Raw genomic sequence first — 4,939 nt, 5'->3', positions numbered from 1 at the left:
CCTCCCTTCCCCTCCTCCCTCCATCTCTTTTTTTTTCTGTTTTTTACTATAGTTTATTTACTATTGTATAATGTAGTTTTTTACTATTTTTAGTAAGTGTTTAATATAATTAGTAAGTAAATTAATAGAACTAGTTGAACTAGTTTATTTTTAGCAAGAACTAGTTGAATTAATAGAACTAATGTATTTTTAGTAAGAAAATTAATATAACTAGTTGAACTAGTTTATTTTTTGTAAGAACTAGTTTATTTTTATTTATAGTAAGTTTATTTTTAGTAAGAACTAGTTTATTTTTTGTAAGAACTAGTTTACTTTTGCCCAAGTGACCGGTCATGTTTGCAGGTTACACCTCCGAGTGGCCTATGTTTTGCCGGAGTGTTGATTAATTTCCGTTCCGGCAAATTTCAGGCGCTCGATATGTCCTTTTTTAGCAAAGGTCATGCCAGAATTTTCCGTGATTTTTGGCAATGACTTGTGCTAGAATATGTTGGAAATATCGAGTGGCCTGGATTTTCTAGAAAGATAATTAAACGATATTTCGGGTTGACTTTAAGTCTGTCGAGGCTCCACCATATATGAGAGGACAAAGAATCCCGACTGTTGTCGTGGGGGTCGTTTCTCCTACTTCTCCTTGTGCTAGACCTTTGCTATGCACTAGGGGAAGGAGGAGTAACGACCATCACCGACGGTCACAAATGTCAGAAAGGAACCAGTGAGGGAGAGTCTCCACCATATATGAGAGGACGAAGAATCCCGACTATTGTCGTGGGGGTCGCTTCTCCTTCGTTCCCGTGTGCTAGATGATACGTCTCCAACGTATCTATAATTTTTTATTGTTCCATGCTATTATATTACCTGTTTTGGATGTTTATGGGCTTTACTTTACACTTTTATATTATTTTTGGGACTAACCTACTAACCGGAGGCCTAGCCCGAATTGCTGTTTTTTTGCCTATTTCAGTGTTTCGAAGGAAAGGAATATCAAACGGAGTCCAAACGGAATGAAACCTTCGGGAGCGATCTTCTTGGAACAAACGCGATCCAGGGGACTTGGAGTGGACGTCAAGCAACAGAGTGATGTCTACTACACAATCTTCTTCTTGTAGACGTTGTTGGGCCTCCAAGTGCAGAGGTTTGTAGGACAGTAGCAAATTTCCCTCAAGTGGATGACCTAAGGTTTGTCAATCCGTGGGAGGCGTAGGATGAAGATGGTCTCTCTCAAGCAACCCTGCAACCAAATAACAAAGAGTCTCTTGTGTCCCCAACACACCCAATACAATGGTTAATTGTATAGGTGCACTAGTTCAGCGAAGAGATGGTGATACAAGTGCGATATGGATGGTAGATATAGGTATTTGTAATCTGAAATTATAGAAACAGCAAGGTAACTAATGATAAAAGTGAGCGTAAACGGTATTGCAATGCTAGGAAACAAGGCCTAGGGTTCATACTTTCACTAGTGCAAGTTCTCTCAACAATAATAACATAATTGGATCATATAAATATCCCTCAACATGCAACAAAGAGTCACTCCAAAGCCACTAATAGCGGAGAACAAACGAAGAGATTATGGTAGGGTACGAAACCACCTCAAAGTTATCCCTCAAGTGGATGACCTAAGGTTTATCAATCCGTGGGAGGCGTAGGATGAAGATGGTCTCTCTCAAGCAACCCTGCAACCAAATAACAAAGAGTCTCTTGTGTCCCCAACACACCCAATACAATGGTAAATTGTATAGGTGCACTAGTTCAGCGAAGAGATGGTGATACAAGTGCGATATGGATGGTAGATATAGGTATTTGTAATCTGAAATTATAAAAACAGCAAGGTAACTAATGATAAAAGTGAGCGTAAACGGTATTGCAATGCTAGGAAACAAGGCCTAGGGTTCATACTTTCACTAGTGCAAGTTCTCTCAACAATAATAACATAATTGGATCATATAAATATCCCTCAACATGCAACAAAGAGTCACTCCAAAGCCACTAATAGCGGAGAACAAACGAAGAGATTATGGTAGGGTACGAAACCACCTCAAAGTTATTCTTTCTGCTCGATCTATTCAAGAGTCCGTAGTAAAATAACACGAAGCTATTCTTTCCGTTCAATCTATCATAGAGTTCATACTAGAATAACACCTTAAGACACAAATCAACCAAAACCCTAATGTCACCTAGATACTCCATTATCACCTCAAGTATCCGTGGGTATGATTATACGATATGCATCACACAATCTCAGATTCATCTATTCAACCAACACAAAGAACTTCAAAGAGTGCCCCAAAGTTTCTACCGGAGAGTCAAGACGAAAACGTGTGCCAACCCCTATGCATAGGTTCATGGGCGGAACCCGGAAGTTGATCACCAAAACATACATCAAGTGGATCACGTGAATATTCCATTGTCACCACAGATAAACACGGCAAGACATACATCAAGTGTTCTCAAATCCTTAAAGACTCAATCTGACAAGGTAACTTTAAAGGGAAAACTCAATCCATTACAAGAGAGTAGAGAGGGAGAAGCATCATAAGATCCAACTATAATAGCAAAGGTCGCGATACATCAAGATCGTGCCAAATCAAGAACACGAGAGAGAGAGAGATCAAACACATAGCTACTGGTACATACCCTCAGCCCCGAGGGTGAACTACTCCCTCCTCATCACAGAGAGCGCCGGGATGATGAAGATGGCCACCGGTGAGGGATCCCCCCCTCCGGCAGGGTGCCGGAATAGGGTCCCGATTGGTTTTTGCTGGCTATAGAGGCTTGCGGTGGCGGAAATCCCGATCTATTGTTCGCTTCGATGTTTTTAGGGTATATGGGAATATATAGGCGAAAGAAGTCGGTCGGGGGAGCCTCGAGGGGCCCAGGAGACAGGGGGCGCGCCCTCCACCCTCCTGGCTTCCTCGTTGCTTCCTTTACGTGTACTCCAAGTTCCCTGGATTGCTTCCGTTCCAAAAATAACGCTCCCGAAGGTTTCATTCCGTTTGGACTCCGTTTGATATTCCTTTTCTTCGAAACACTGAAATAGGCAAGAAAACAACAATATGGGCTGGGCCTCCGGTTAATAGGTTAGTCCCAAAAATAATATAAAAGTGTATAATAAATCCCATAAACATTCAAAACAGATAATAAAATAGCATGAATGCTTCATAAATTATAGATACGTTGGAGACGTATCAGCATCCCCAAGCTTAATTCCTGCTCGTCCTCGAGTAGGTAAATGATAAAAGAAAGAATTTATGAAGTGTGAATGCTAGCAGGTGCACAAGTTTGATCAATGATAATCTCAATCACCTTTTCTAGCATGATTATATGTCATAGCAGTAGTTCATCTCATAAAACTTCTCAAGATCAAGTAACAAGCTATTCACATGTTAAAGCATAGATCATAAACTTTCTTGAAAACTAGCAAACTTCATTTTCAGTCATCAAACAATTGCAATTCATCTTATTTTTAGGAAGGGTCTATGTCAGAGCTTTGATTTAGCAAACTTCACATACTCAACCATCATATAGTCTTCTACAATTGCTAACACTCACGCAATACTTATGGTTATGGAGTTTTAATCGGACACTGAGAAAGATAGGGGCTTATAATTTCGCCTCCCAACGTATTCACCTTTGGGTGATGTCAACAATAATAGTTCATGCTAACTTACATCCAATTGGATATATATATATATATATATATCAGGATCTTTCCAACACGAGGTGCTTGCCAAAGGATAAAATGAAAAAGGGAAAGGTGAAGATCACCTGGACTCTTGCATAAAAGTAAAAGATAGGCCCTTCGCAGAGGGAAGCAGGGATTTGCAGAGGTGCCAGAGCTCAATTTTGAAATAGAGATGAAAATAATTTTGAGGGGTATGATCTCATTGTCAACATAACAACCAAGAGTTCCCAATATCTTCCATACTACATACATTATAGGCGGTTCCCAAATAGAATGGTAAAGTTTTTACTCCCCTCCACCAACAATCATCAATCCATAGCTTGCCTGAAACAACGGGTGCCTCCAACTAACATCAATCCTGGGGGAGTTTTGTTTGCAATTATTTTTTATTTGATTTTGATATTTTGATCATGGGACTGGGCATCCCGGTTACCAGCCATTTTCTCGTGAATGATGAGCGGAGTCCACTCATCTTGAGAATAACCCACCTAGCATGGAAGATACTGACAGCCCCTAGTCGCTATATGAGCGATTCGAGCATACAAAACAGATTATTATTTGAAGGTTTAGAGTTTGGCACATGCAAATTTACTTGGAACGGCAGGTAAATACCGCATATAGGTAGGTATGGTGGACTCTCATGGCAAAACTGGGTTTAAGGATATTTGGAAGCACAAGTAGTATCTCTACTTGGTGCAAGGAATTTTGGCTAGCATGAGGGGGAAAGGCAAGCTCAACATGTTTGAATGATCCATGACAATATACTTTAACTGAGATGTGAGAAAACATAACCCATTACGTTGTCTTCCTTGTCCAACATCAACTCTTTAGCATGTCATACTTAATGAGTGCTCACAGTTATAAAAAATGTCCAAGATAGTATATTTATATGTGAAATCTCTCTTCCTTCAATATTCTTTCATGAATTGTTCAAATGACCAATACAATGCTTGCTAACCTTCAATAAATTTACACCCTCTACTTCTTAGATGTGAAGTCATTACTCCCCATGGGATAAGCAAATGAAACATATATAATTTCAGATTTATGACATTCAACTCATTCAACCATTTACTCATAGGATATAAGTGAAGCACACGAGTAAATGACAAACTACTCCAAAAAGATATAAATGAAGATCAATGAGTAGCTAGATAATTATGTAACTACGTGAAGACTCTCTCTCATTTAAGAATTTCAGATCTTGGTATTTTATTCAAACAGCAAGCAAAGCAAAATAAAATGATATTGCAAGGA

Source organism: Triticum aestivum, chromosome 4D (assembly GCF_018294505.1).
Source record: "Triticum aestivum cultivar Chinese Spring chromosome 4D, IWGSC CS RefSeq v2.1, whole genome shotgun sequence".
NCBI classification, from domain to species: Eukaryota; Viridiplantae; Streptophyta; class Magnoliopsida; order Poales; family Poaceae; genus Triticum; species Triticum aestivum.
Note: the sequence above shows the minus strand (reverse complement) of the source record.